A 14,912-nucleotide genomic window follows, 5' to 3' on the forward strand; every position below is an offset into this window, starting at 1 on the left:
TGTGGTTTTGGGGTTTGTTGTTTATTTGTTTTGGGTTTTTCATTTGGGTTTTTGGTTTTTTGTTTGTTTGTTTTGAGGTTTTTTGGTGTTGTTTTGTTTTGTTTTGTTTTTTTAAGAGGATCTCTTTTGCCCTTAAAAAATCCTGTAGCTGTGTTTATTAAATTACCACTTCAGGGAAAATATAGAAACTATTGATTGGCTAATGAGAAAATCTACTTAATACTTATTAATCTGTTTGAAAATTATTTAAATATATAAATATATAATAGACTTTTTTTTTTTTCTTTTTTTTTCTCTCTGCAATAGCAAGTATGGAAGGTTTGGGAAGTTGACTAGGCAATCCACAAGCAGAGCTTTTCATTTAAATTAGTTTTGTTTAATAGTCAGAAAGAAATCTATGCTGAATCCTTGAATATTCAGAAAATCTTGAAAACTGACCTTTTGGTACTTTTCTGCATTGATCTTTTATGTCCACAGTCCCATGTGTGAGTATAATGCATGTGATATTTTCTCACTAGAAGTTTTTGCCTTTATCAAACTATACTCTTTGATATCTCACTTCTACAAGATGAAAGACTCCCATAATTGCCCTCATCTCAGTTTGGTCTGTGGAGTGGCCAGGGAATTGTGCCCAATCAAAGTTGTGTTTCCAGAATTTACAGTGAAGGAGACAAGGAGCTAGACACAAAGCATGAACAGTCTTTTCCCTAAGAGTCTGATCTAAGTCTGTTACCTGAAGACAGATATAAAGAATAGCTGTTAATTTTGACAGAAATACAGAGCCAGGTAAATAAGAAATTTTCTCTTACTTTCATGGAAGTGAGACAGAGTTTATTCTGTTTGATGGCTTGATGGTTTTTCCTTGGCTGCATTTCCTTGTACATGGCTTTTGTCCTGACTTTTCTTTGCTTATAAATAGGGAAATGTTGCAGGAACTCTGTACTTAAGGAATACAGGAGTGCAGTTTAAGTAAGATGCTGAGATGATGTTAACAGCAAAAGAGAGTAGTGATTTAGAAGTGTCTTGTATGTTATGTATACATTGTTCACAACATGGAGAAGATGTGCATTTGACAGAAGAGTTAATCTTGTTATCTCTTTGCTTATTTCATCTGTACTCGTGAGAGGAGAGAGATGGAGGTCAGTTCAGATGCATGGGTTCTGATTGTTTCACCAGGGACATAAGCAGGAGGCAGTAAGTCATGAAACAGGGATATTGTTGAAAAAAAAATCACAAGATCTTCTTCTGAGACAGTAATTTTCTCAAAGCCAGAAAAGTAATTCTTCCCTTTTTACTTGGAAGGTATTTTTTTATTAATACCATAATCATAAAACCATCATTCTAATATTTATTTTTAACCTCAGTGGATTAGATTGCAGCAAAAAGACAGCCATGCCTTTTGCACAGCTGATGTTGGAAGGGCTTTGTTATAAGAGGAATTTTGCATTTTTTTCTCTGGATGGTACATGAGAGACTAGATTGAGCAAATTTTCTGAGGTTGCTGTTGATTTTTATTTTAATTGAGGTACAGCACAGTAGTTCCCCAGTGCATGATATTCACAGGCAGAACTAGTGTCAAGGGAAGTACATCTTGAGAACAAAAGAACTTCTGCACTTTACTTAGAAGTGTTGGAAAAAAAGTCACCCACAAAAGTGGAAAGAATATCCACAATAAAAAGCAAGATCTACTTTCTAGTGGAGTGAGTGAGAGGTAGACAGATTGATTACGACATTATGTCTCATCAGATAGAACCAGCTCTGTAGCATAAAAAGAACTTGAGAGACAGAAACAGATGCTAGAATGGGGCTCTTCTTTTTCTTCTTAGAATAGACACATGTTTGTGTTCTTGTCTTTAATATTAATTCAGAAAATAGTATAAGAATGGAAAAGTTTGGCTCTGAGGTGACATTGATTCCAGGAGTGACTATTGGTGCCTTTTGTAGTCCTCTCTCAGCTAAAGGAGGAACTTGAACACACTGAAATTCCTGGACAGCCAATACCTGGTTTGGTCTTGGAGACTGACAAACATGTTTTACATGCATTGTGTTTTGCAAATCTTTGTTAAGTGTTTGGAATTGTGAATTGGGGTTTAAGGAACACTGGGGGAAATCATCCACTAAAGCTGAGAGTGGATGATGAGAAATGGGTTAGCAAAGAGGAGCTGTGTATGCTGGGATGCTGAAATTACAAGAAAAAAAAGTAAATGGGAGAGATATGCTTGGAAACCTTAGGGTACGTGGTTCTGCATCATACACACTCCCTATGCTCCTATTCCCAGAACTTCTCCAGGGAGGCTCCTCAGCATCTTGTATTGCTGCATAAATGCAAACCCATTTTGGGGCAGCAGCATGTAGCATTGTGCAGTTGTTCTCGGGACTGAGTAGGGCAGGTTCTACCTGGAGTGCATCTGAGCAATTCTGTTCACTTCAGAGAGCTCACCAGTAACTGAGAAAGGAACCTGGACCATCTCGGGTATGCAAATCAATAAACATGTTTGTGATCCAGTTGGCATCTGGCTCGTTAACAGAACATTTCCACATGAAACAATTTCTTAGAGATTTTTCAAAAAGACAGGAAATGCACTTGTTAAAGTGCAAATCTTCAGGGTTCCTTGGAGCAATGAAGACTACTCACTTTCACCCAGCAAGCAGATTTTAAAGAAAAAAAAAACAGATGAAAATGTACCTTATTAAACAATAACACTACTATTGTATATTACTAATTCTCAAATGCATCACCTAAAATCCACTAGATTCCAAATTTGTCTGACCAAATTCCAACAGCTCTTACAGGAGGAAAATTTCAAGTAGCAAATGTTTTTCCAAAGGTATTGTTTCTTTGAATAAAATTGAGATATAAATAACTGGTATTCATAGTCAAAGTGGGACAAAATGCATTGAGAAAAAAAGTCTGAATTGAAAGGGTAAGAAACTGACATTCTGGAAAAGTACAAACCATTTTGATACATGCTCATGCAAAAAATACTTGTGAAAGTGATGCTTTAATATACCTGAGTGCACATTCTATGCTATGTCTGTAAAGGAAGGTAAAAATATTTGCCAGTCATCCTTAACATTTGTCTGTTATTTTCCTTAGGGAATCTGCATTCTCTAATCATCAATTGTTTCTATTAGACTAGAGTTATTTGTCCTTCCTTTTCCTTTCCTTTATATTTCCCTGGATCTCTACATATTTAGAATTTGTTAGATCCTACTTTTTTCTCTCTGATACTTTTTCTATCATCAAAAATGCTATTTGTTAAGGATCAAATCCACACCTACATGATGATAATTTGAGAATCCCACAAGGAGACATGGATGATGCTGCCTTACTAACATCTGCAGATATTTTCATGTTTTCAAGAATGGTAGAAAATTAAGTCCTCAAAACCAAACACAGAATATGCAAAACAAAGACCAACCCAAAGGGGTTGCTTATGAAAATTTGAGTCTAAAATACAGATCATCCAAGTTAGAATCAAGGAACAAAACTGTTCCTATTTTATGCTCAGTTGTTCCAGATGTATTTCCTAGTGGGCAGTTTGCCAGTACAGGATAACGTTACCAAAACATATTTCTCATAGCAGCCAAGTGAATCAGGGAAACAAGATACATTGGCAAATGAGAAACAAACCACGAGGCAGGCAGGCAAGAGCTGCCCTGAGCAATGATGGGGAGGTAAGAATCAAGGGACACCTCAGAAAACATTTGAGGACTGGAACAAAGTTTATTCCAGATCTCTTCCAGAGGTGTCCTTTGCTGCAGCAGGGTGCTCCATCTGTGACACAGGTCCAGTGCAGAGCTTGCATTGCACATCCATATAAAATGAGCACATCCATGAGTTCTTACATCTGTGAGGTTACTAAGCCCTGTCTGCTGATGGAGCAGTGTAATTGGGACACAGTGGAGGAGAAACTTGAACTCCATGGCAGTAACAATGTTATAGCTGTCTTTGTACCCTACTAGAATATTGCAGACTCTATACTCTTTCTTGTTTATCTATTTTAAATAGTGCAGAATTTGGTACCTTTTATAATAATAAGGCTTTATTTCTTTCATGATTTTTAATAGATTTCTCCATGTTTCTCCTCAGTCACCTCATCCAGATATATCTCATAATCCTGTAACGTGAGATTTGGTGAAATATTACTGCATACTTATACTATAGACTGCAAATAGAGATGGAGCAATTGGGGCAAGTAAAATGCTAAATTATTGCTTAAGGAGCATAGTCTGGTGGTCCCGCCATCAGGGATTTAGGTACAAAGTCTCATTCAAGAGACAAGTCTGGTTACTTACTCTTCAACATAGTAGAAGAGAAAATTCTAAATTCATAGCTGGAGGTAGGAACCAAAGAGTCAATTCTAAAGCTCAAGCAGAGTCCTCTATTTTTCTTTTTTAATGGGTAACAGGCCTCACTGAGTATTATTAAAGGTGATTTGGCACTTCAGCATGCAATAGGCATAGAGTGTGATTTTTCAAAACCATTACACATCTAATTTACATTGACTGAAAATCCCATGAGACACCTAAATACCTCTGACAACCTTACTGTGCCAATTCATAAAGCTCACTTATCTTTCTCTTTCTCACATTGAGCAAACTCCTGATTTTTACAATGTGAATCATTATGAATTCCGGTTCCCTTGATTAGGATGCCAAGTTTTCATGTAAACAATTTTCAGCTATGATGGGAAAATTTTGTAAGCAATGCTTTCTTTTTTTCTTTGTTTTTTTTTTTGTTTATTTTTGAATATTGGTTGCAGTCACCCTGCTGCTGAGCATGCGGGTCAGATTCAGACAGGGCAGTGTGATGCAACAAGCTGAATTTCTTGACTGACCTTCAGCCTTCCCCCTCCATGGAGATATACAGCTTTCTTCTCTAAGTGAAATTCAGCAACAAGGGCCAACTGAAATGTAATTCTTTTCACTCTTTTGCAGAAGCAACAAAAAGGTTTCTTCTGTAGATGAGAAATTCTTTTGCTCATCTCTACTGGAGACAGAATTGTTTATTGTATTGACTGCTCATCATTGTGGGCTGGGTTTTAACAGATATGACAATTTATCTGTATCAATAATGAGGGGGGGGGGTCCTGTTGTGATACATTAAATACCTTTGCAATCTTTTTTTTTTTCTTTCTATGTTTCTTTCTCTTTTTTTCTTAAGCACTAAATCTCAGCATGACTATATCCTGCAGTGGAAAATTACTACCATTCAGAAATGTGCCTTGCTGCATTACGGTTGTATATTTGAAGACTCAAAGCTCTATCTGCAGCACAAAGGCAGGCTCAACAAATGACTTAGCATCTTCAGTCCTTTATCACAACTCTTTATGCCAGCATTTTCTACTTGGTACAAGTCAAGTATACTAGTGAAATTAGTATTTTTTGCTCTTTATTTTATATAATAATTATGCATCTGAATTGAAATGTCATATTATCATTAACATCCATCTGAAATTGGTTCTAGTAGGATCAGAATCACTCTATGAATGAATGAATAAATGAATGTTTTTACAGTACCAGATGACAAAATTTGCAATGACTTATCTCTTTATCAAAATGATCATATGGGAAGATATTTAAAACGAGACATTATTTTCAGAGAGACACACTCCTTGTCAGCTCTAAGATACAGAAGGCAAGAGGATCCTGATACACCTGCACTTTTAGGGGGTTTATTTTAAAGAATTTCTCTTTCAATATGCACTTGGATCCACATTAGAAGCAGTCAGAGGCTTTTAAGGGGAGAAAATCTCAGGACAGTGTACAGAATCAGAGCCAGGGTCATGACCTTGACTATTGATCCAGCCTCTCTTATTTCCACAGCTTGCTGAGGCTTGTTCTTCCAACCTGCTGGTGTACATTAGAGCAGAAATCCATAACATGGCCATGTTCATCCAAGCACAGGAAGAAACTAAATTAAATGTTAAAAAACAATCTGAGGCTGGAGTTGGAGACAATTCATCATGATCCTAGACGTCAGGCAGGTAGGATGACCAAGAGTTCCTCAGCCAATAGACCCCAAACAGAATATGGAGGGTCCTCACTGCCTCATTTGTCAGGTACAGAGCAGATACTCGGAAAAACACTGAGGGAAAAAAAAGTATAGCGAAGGTCAGCGTTTTAATTCCCAACCATGCACAAATATTCATCTTTTGGAATGCAGCCTGTAATTGAGGTTTAGGAGAGAAAATGAGGGCAATAAAAAAATAACTGACATTAATAAATTAGCAGTCAAAACTAGAAGAAAATAAAATTTAGCATGGAAGTAGTGTAGTAAAAACTGAGGTCTAGCTGTTCTTACAACTCTGGAAGGTTTAGGAGAAGAATTTGACTACAGACTTGAGTAGCCTACTAAAATCAGCAGTCTATCTCTCACTTTCAAAGGTTATGTCTGTGGACTGCTAGCCTTCCTTCTTGATGAAAAGGATGTATAGCTGTATGATCTGTAGGGCATAGAATGGAGAATAAAAGAGAGCTTGTGTAGGCTATTTGAACTGTTTAGAAGCTTCTCTTAGTTTCTTCTCAAGCTGTACTGGACACAGAACACCTCCCTTGTGTACTCACCCAAACACGTAACCCAAACAATCCATCCCAGGTGGCAGTATTTCCTTCTGGGAACTACAGAACATACACACCTTGACAATACTGTGCAAATACTGTGGTGATTGGAAATATTCACAAACCCCAATGTAGCCTGTATGGGTGCTGTTCAAAATTAACTGGCTGCTGAGAAAGAACTTTCCAGTTTTGTGAACATGAATTCAATTTCCTATTGTGGTTGAATTGTGTTCTCTCTCAAAACATGGATAAGCAGGTGTCTGAGCTGAAAATAGTCTTCTGCCCTTTAATTTTATTCCTAAGTTATGTTACACTATTTGTGCGTTATCAGCATGTGCTGTTAAACCTCATCATGCTGAATGCCAATCTGATGAAACATAATAAGACATAACACAGTTTGACAGCTAATATTTAAAGAAGAAATCTTATCTCTCACTATCTAAATAGCAAAGGGCTCCCATTCAGACACTTAGAGATTTTTAGTGGATATCTTGAGAGAGCAGTTAACCTGAGCTTTCTCAGAATGGCTCCCCAATATAGACAGCAGCTTTGTACACGCATAAGCTTAAAACACAATGCACTCTCACAGATTGGTAAACTCACACCAACAGTTCCTGAACTTCCTTTTTAATCTGTAGTGCTTTAAGCAAGACTATGTAGGAAATAGGGGTGAACTGATGGAATTATGTTCCCTAGATCTCTCTTACCAAATATTCTGCAATATCCAAATAAGATGATGTATTTTAACAAGCCAGTGAAAATGAGGTAATTTCCATTTAAAAAATGGGGGAAAGATGTGGCATATCAGGTATAGAAGTTTCATGAACATAAAGTTCTGCATGCTGTACATCACAAATTGCTCTGTTTATTTTGTCTTTTCAGTTCATTTTCCTGCATTATTATTACTTTCCATTCACACAGGAATAAGAGAGTACTTGGAGATCTACATATTGGTAGAAGATCTGTTCTCTACTCTTAATGATTTATACTTTGCCATCTTTTTCAAGTGTCTGGATTCCTACTTTCATCCATCATTAGCCTGATTTTTACCACTAAAAACTAACTTAGAGTTAATACTGTTAACTTAGAGTAATTTCAAAATAAAGAAAACATACGGATACTTATGAATAAATATTGGGCCAAAAATACTGTATGCTGATACATATACCTGATATAAAAGCATCTCAGCTTTAATTCTTTGAAAAATTGGTCTTGAATATATCTGAGTTGCATGATAACTTTCTGAATTGTAAAACCTTTGAAATTATTCAGGTTGAAAGGAATTTCACTAATAGTGAAAAGATCCATCTGCTTCCCAAGACATTTTTTTTCTTTTCTGAAAATTTAGGCTCAACTTAATATCTGGCAAAATCAAGCTGATTTTGTTGTGTATACATCTACCGCCAGTGAATTGCAGAAATTCCCATGATCCAGACTGCCAAGCTTCTGTGATAATCTCTGTCCAAATGATGAGTTGTGTGCATCCAGAACCCCACTCTGAGGGAGATAGGTCAGCACACACCTGGCAATTCCTCCTGCCCTCACCTGTGCACACACCTGTCCTTGCCAGTTCCCACACAAGTACCAGCACCCAATAAACTTGAATCCTCTGAAGGCTGAAACAAAATGCAAAGCCTTTCTCAATTTGTCCAAGTAGGAACTGTTCTCATGGCAGTTCTGTAGCATTCTAACAAAGGGGCACTTCCCAATTGTGCTGATAATGCTCCATGGCTGTTCCCTGGAAACCTTACTCATGACCATATTTAACTTTCTCATTTCCTAATAATCAAATAACAGATAACCACGCCAGCAGGGTATGGAATATTCTTCCAGGGAAATTCAGGCAAATTTTGTCAAATTCAGCAACACTGAAATATTAATTTCCCATAGCACATTAGCAGCTTGAATCTACATACATGTTTGTGTTTTTAGTGTGATTTAGTGTGTCTGAATGAGCAGAAAGGGACAAAATGTGTCAGAAGTTATAGCTCTAAGAATCCACTTAAAAGCATGACCTTATTTTTTTAAAAAATCAGGAACACATGCTTCTGAGAAACTTAATGTCATATGGTAGCCCTAGACAGTCTAGAGGAGACAGAAACACCAATGGCACATAGGCAGCCATTTTGCACTGATTTTGCAGCCACTATTAAATCTCATATTTCTACCTTTTCCATGCCTTAATCTAGTGTTTGCTACACTTTAATCTAAAAGATTTTGGAAAATTATCTATACAGTTGTAGGGTACCTTCATCTATGTGTGCTTTCCTTAGACTGAATGTGATCCTACATATTGTTTCACACTGAAATAAGAAAATAATACATGAATGAAACAGGCATTGTTTAGCTAAATGTAAGCCGAACTAGACTGTATTTTTTACTGTATCACATAAAGACTCTTGAACATTGTTATTTGACCACATAGATTTCTGAAATGCCATGAAAAAAAAACATTTCCCCCTTTCATTTGAAATTGGTATTCTTAACTTTTATACCAAATTAACATCTTAAAAAATAGATTTGAAAACAGTTTTGTGGTACAGTAGTTGGAATGAGAATCTCTGAGGATATGTAATTTTAATTGTTTGCTTAACTTAGCTGTGAAATTTAACCCACCTTTTCATTGCACTTGAGCCCAAACTTCCTCTTCAAAACACATCAGTGCAGTTCCCCACTGCTTAGGTAATAGGCAAGAGTGTGGCTAATGATTTGCTTCACTGGAGTCCTTGTATTTTATTTCTTGCATGAAGTAAAGTGCCATCAGTACTAGATGTGCAGCAATAGAAACAGAGCAAGATTTAAAAGTAAGAACTTGATTCATCGTGGTGTCTTTATGGACTGTAATCCAGTAGAACTCAATAATGTTCTGCAGTGAAAAAACTACCATCAAAAGTAAAGTTCGAATCTTTTTTAGTAGTACTGCACAGTTAGAATTGTCTTTTTTTAAGACATCACAGAGGACTTAAAGGACTATGACAGATAAATGCAGTCTTTAAAGCTACTCATGCATTCTTAATGGACAGCCTGTTAATTTGAGGTCTAGGTCAAGAATTTGAATGCCATTTACTAAACACCTCTTTGTCAACAAAAGCTAGTTTTCCCTTAGGGTAAATTGTAACTCATTAATTGTAATTAAATTAAACATATGCGACAACTAGAAAGCCCAGGGTGCATTCTGTGAGGAACATCATCCTAGCAGTCCATGGCTGAGTGCTGGGATGTTCAGGGGTTCTGCAATGAGGAGATAATGTCTTTAGCTAAATAACACATTGAATAAAGAAGTAGTAAATATCTTACCCAATTATTTTCTTTCCCATTAAATAGTAAATATAAAAAAATGTTAACATTAAATATCATTTGGGGGTTTTTGCAAGTTTAAGCCAATAGACATGATATTCAAGATATTTTGCATCCTGTATATCAGCCATAAGAAAATATAATTTTAAGCTAGTATTTATGTTTATGGCAGCAATTAAACTGTGTTAACACTAGAGACCTTTGGGTTTGGAAGCTCTGTATAATTCATCCTCAGACTCCAAGTTAAATTAGTTTGGTTGTCAAAGATGAGTCCCTAATGGGCAATGGTTCACATCACAAAGCCATCAGGTAATTGCCACTATTTGGCATATTTGGCAGTTCCTATTAGGCAAGGCCCAGGCCTGAGCTGTTACTCTGAATCATTATATCACTGCAGATTGGAGACAACAAAACAACAATTGGGATGAAAAAGTTATACTGGTTTGGACATGGCATTTTTCAGTCAAAATGAGGAAGCAGATTTTATTCAAGAGATTTAGAGGCTTTTGACACTTTTCTGCATAGTGAAGATTACTATTTTGGTCTAAACTAAAGCAATTGGCTTTAAGGGGTTTTAGAATTTTCATTTTTACAAAACTGATTTTTTTTTTCTAATTAATTTGCCATAATTATTATAAATTCTTTAAATGCTTCACATATAGTTGGGAGAAGGAATATTTTTGTTAGAATGTTTCATCTCCTTTCATGTGAAAAAATATAGTTGGCTGACAAACAGTGTGCTGAAGTCTGATCCACAAGGAGAGAAAGAGCTCTGGTGCATACAGATGCTGCCACTGCATTTGTGATCTGAACAGTAAGTGGCTAACTTGAAGGCTGAGGACGTTCAGAAACAGTAGATAACTGACCTTGTGTTTTTGTTGAGCTATGTGCTTATAAAAATGCAGTTAACATGCTCTCTGCAGTTTCCTAGCTGCAACTCTGTTGGGAGCATGTCTCTATTTAAAACACATGTGTTGTTTAGTATCGCTATTTTATCAAAATCCCCTCTGTGAATAGTCAAGTGACAAATATTAAAGTGGGGAACCATGTATAAACAGGAGTACTAGGCCCCTTTGAATGTGTTTGGAAAATGCTAAATGGAGTGTAGGTGGAAGATACACCTCATGGAAGGGAAGGTATACCTCATCCCTTTCCTATGTTATTTACTCTGGAGAAACATAACATGTTATTATTAAGCACCCTGCACGAGTTATTGCAGATGTATGAGCTCTACATAAAAATTAATCCATGAACTCCTGCATCTTCTTTCACATTTCTGACTATACAATCCAAGGATCTCTCTCACCTTTGTCATGGGTCTAGTCGTGAGGAGAGCAGTATCTCAGCAGCAGAACCCCATGGTCAGGGGTTCTCACGCAGAGAGGTAGTTTCACTAAAAGATAGCCAGGACTGTGAAAAGTTTGAATCTCTCCCTGCTGTACAAAATGCAAGCTACTGTGCAACTGATATGATTACATGAGAAACACAGACTCCCAAAGAAGGCTGCAAAGCAGAGGGAGACAGGAAGATAAGTATCAGGTTTGCTTCCTTCGTTGGCACTAGAAACACAATCTTGAGAAGAAGCCATTTCCTGAGAGCTAAGCAAGCCTTGATGTGAATGCTGGCTCTGTCACAACTTACTCCTGAGGACTGGGAGTTAAAAAACCTATAGAGCACAGGGAGTTCCTTTTTCCTACTTCAAGCTACAATGTAGTAATGCTTAGATAATACAGGAGAAATGAACGGTAGGAATTATTGTTTTCGTTGCCAAAGCTTTGACCAACTTACATTCAGCTCCTTTAATAGAGCTTGGCATAAATCCTTGCTTCTTCATATCTTGTCTTTTCTGTTTACTTCCTTTGGAGAGCTTGCCCTACCAAAAACTTTCAGAGAAATCAATGTTTAAGCTAAGAAAGCCTCTGTTTCACAAATAGCGGAATGGAAGCTGGGTAGGGTTATATGCACACTGGTCTCAAACAGAACCTGTGAAGTTCTTTGCTGTGCCCTCACTGTGATAAGTTCTTCTTTCCCTTTCTGTTAGTGACCATTGTGCCTGTCTGTCTCTTGCCCTGTCTGACACAGTGTATTTGAGACTGAGTGATGATCAGGAGGTGGCATACCTGTTTTGCTTTCCAAGGTGTTGTAGACTCCTCATCACTCAATGTGAGGAGTACACTCCTGCTTACTTTGTCCCCTGGGGAGTTTTCCTATCTGGTTTACTGCATATGAAAATAAATTACTTTCTGATTCCTGACATTCATAAATCCAGTCACCTCCCATCCTGCTACCAAACCTGAGAGAGACTGACCTCTCACTCCACTTGACTTGCTGAATTTTCTGTCTAAATCCATAACTAAGAAACTGTGACTGGGAATTTGTTAGGTGCAACGTGTAGTTTGCCATGATACTTGGCTTTGTCTGGAGGTCAGATATGTGTAAAAGATGCTCCTCATATCTCAGCAGGTACCACTCCTCCGTAGGCTGGCTGAACTTAGAGGTTATGGCATTTTCTGACTGTGGATGGACACAGTCTTGAAACTGCCCAGACATTTTCCCAAACCTCAAGGTTTACACTCATGTTTGCACTGTGGCCATGGTCCTTGACCACAGCTCCTTATCTACCCAGGTGGCCATAGGCCACTCGATCACATTGACCTTTGTTACTGAAAATGACCTTTACTCATTCAGTTGGGACACATTACAAAATCTAGGTTTAGAATCCCATTGGCTCTGTTTCTAATGAAGTTGCAAAGAAAGAAAAAAAAACCTGACTGGTTTTAGCTTATCTAGTCATCTCAAAAAAACCCCGTTTTTTACTGCTGCAAATACTAGGCATCCCATAGCAAGTATCATGTCATTTGTAATTATACCATGATGACAGTGATCACAGCTTTATCACTGTGGTCACAAGAAAATAATGGAGGTTCTGTAAGTGCAAGCAAAATACCCCTTGCTGGCATCCTTGAGGGGCTGCTTGTGACCAGAATCTAAAGTCAGGAGGGACTGCTGTGAAGAAGTGGTCACAGCCTCCTCCCATCATTCCAGGATCATCAAAACCTCCCTCCTCACCAAGAATAAGTGTGGGCATGGGACAGCATTTCCACTGCTTCTGGTTTCATTAAATACTCTATAAAATCTTCCACAGATGTGAAAAACAGGAAATCACGGCTAAAGCTAGTAAAAGAAAATAGTTCATGCTGAGGGAAAGCACTGATGTAAGTAATACATCTTACTCATGGGTTGGTGTTAGCTTGCTTGGGGGTGTTGAATTTCTGGCTGTTTGGCTGTATGATTGCCATTGTTAAGACTGGTCAACTGTTTTTGATTTGATGAATTGAGTGCTCTACTTCTCCATAAAATGAGGTTTTATGCAGATACATTGGTGCTATGGGACATCATTGTTAGGTTTTTTCACCCAGTGCAAGCATCTTCTGTCCAAAATATGAGATCAGACTGGGAAAAAATTTACTCGGTCACTTCTATGTCTGTAATAACTCTGAGAAGCTATTTTTTACTAATGGTATTAATATTTCCTTTCCTGTGTCAAGAATTTATGGCATTTTTCTGTGGGGATATGTGTGTCTATCTCTATTAGACTAATTCTCATGTCAAGAATCTTCATGTTGCTTGGCAATTTCAGACAATACTAATATTCTTTTCTACTTGCTTAGAGCTTGTGTGTCACCTCAGGCCCCTAGCTGGGTAATAATTAGCAGTGACTCCATGATTCTCAGAAGGCTGATCAATCACTTTATTATACTATGCTTATTAATAAACCCAACCCCTTACAGACAGTCATGATACAGGTGGACCCAATTGATTCTGCAATCTAAACTCCATCACCATTGGCCAATTAAGAAATCACCCTTTGGTAAACAAATCACCATAACACATTCCACATGTTCACAGAAACAGGTGCAGCAAGTTACGATGATTGTTTCTCATTTGTTTCTCTGATCTTCTCATAACCTTGCCCAGGACAATGCCTGGGGATGTTGTGTGTTGCTCTCTGTGGCCAGAGCTGCTGCCACACGTGCCCTGGAGGAATGGTTTGTGTGTGTAGCCACATCACACGGCAGGGCTGCTGCAGCTGTGTGGGGCTGGCCTTGGTGGGTCCCAGAGTGAGGGGTGGCTGCTGTGCCCTGGCATGAAAAAGACAAAGGTTTTGCTAAGGAGGGTTGCACAAGCCCAGCTTTTCCTGGCTTTTTCTGCCAGGCCGTGGAGCTGCACCACTGGCTCTTCATCTGACTCTGAGGCCATCGTGACTGAAGTGAGCAGCAGCCTCTTGTCTCCTCCATTCTCCAGGCAGAGCTCTCTCTGTGTAGCTTATGAGCTTAGTGACCATAATGACTCTGGGACAGAAAAAGAAATACTTCAAGGAGCTGTAGTGACAAAGGAGGCTGGATAAAAGGCATCATATGCCTTTCCATGGCAGACTGGATAAGGACACTTGAAAGGAGGAGTGGTGTGCGGTGCCTGCTGGGCTGTCTGAGGAGAACGGCTGAGACACAGGTAAGAGATCTGTTGGGTGCTGTGGGTGCTCACCCCTGATTGGGTTCATATTATTGAATCCTCCTAGACTGAAGGAGTGTGCAGCTCCATGATGAAAAGAGTGAGGCGATTGATGATAGAAAATATTTAAGAATACAGAGAATGTAGGGGAAATATAGGGAACAGGACTGTGTTGCCACAACCCTGGCTGGAGAACCCTTCTCCTGCTTTGGTTTCTTCATTTTATATTCTTGGGTGTTTCTTATGAAAAGTAAAGGCTCAGGAATTCAGAAGCAAAGGAGTGTAATTAAAGCAAGGCATTTTACCTGTTGCTAGAGTTCTTGTTTGCTGTAAAGTCAGGAGACAAATATTAAAAATCCTGATCTTCTTAGGGGTTGATGCTATAGCACAGATTAAGGGATATATTAAACAGCAGAGTTATTAACTGGTTTGCATCTGGTTTTACAAATGAAGATCATGGAGATTTACTCAGACTGCATCAGATGTTTAAGGCTAACAGATGAAGAATTAGGAAGTGTGCAGATTAACACGAGTAATGA

General features: G+C 38.1%; 1 protein-coding gene across 5 annotated transcripts in view; it reads left to right on the forward strand.

Moving 5' to 3' along the window:
• Positions 1-14,912, forward strand: part of WDR72 (WD repeat domain 72) — a 209,292-nt gene that overhangs the window by 124,684 nt on the left and 69,696 nt on the right. For all 5 annotated transcript variants that reach the window (XR_014957601.1, XM_085588730.1, XM_085588728.1 and 2 more), the window contains one exon: positions 1-14,912. This exon is cut by the window's left edge; it is cut by the window's right edge and continues 69,696 nt beyond it. The gene's annotated coding sequence lies outside the window, so the exon portion shown is untranslated.

The sequence above is a fragment of the Lonchura striata genome, chromosome 10, assembly GCF_050655825.1.
Source record: "Lonchura striata isolate lonStrDom1 chromosome 10, ASM5065582v1, whole genome shotgun sequence".
Lineage (NCBI taxonomy): Eukaryota > Metazoa > Chordata > Aves > Passeriformes > Estrildidae > Lonchura > Lonchura striata.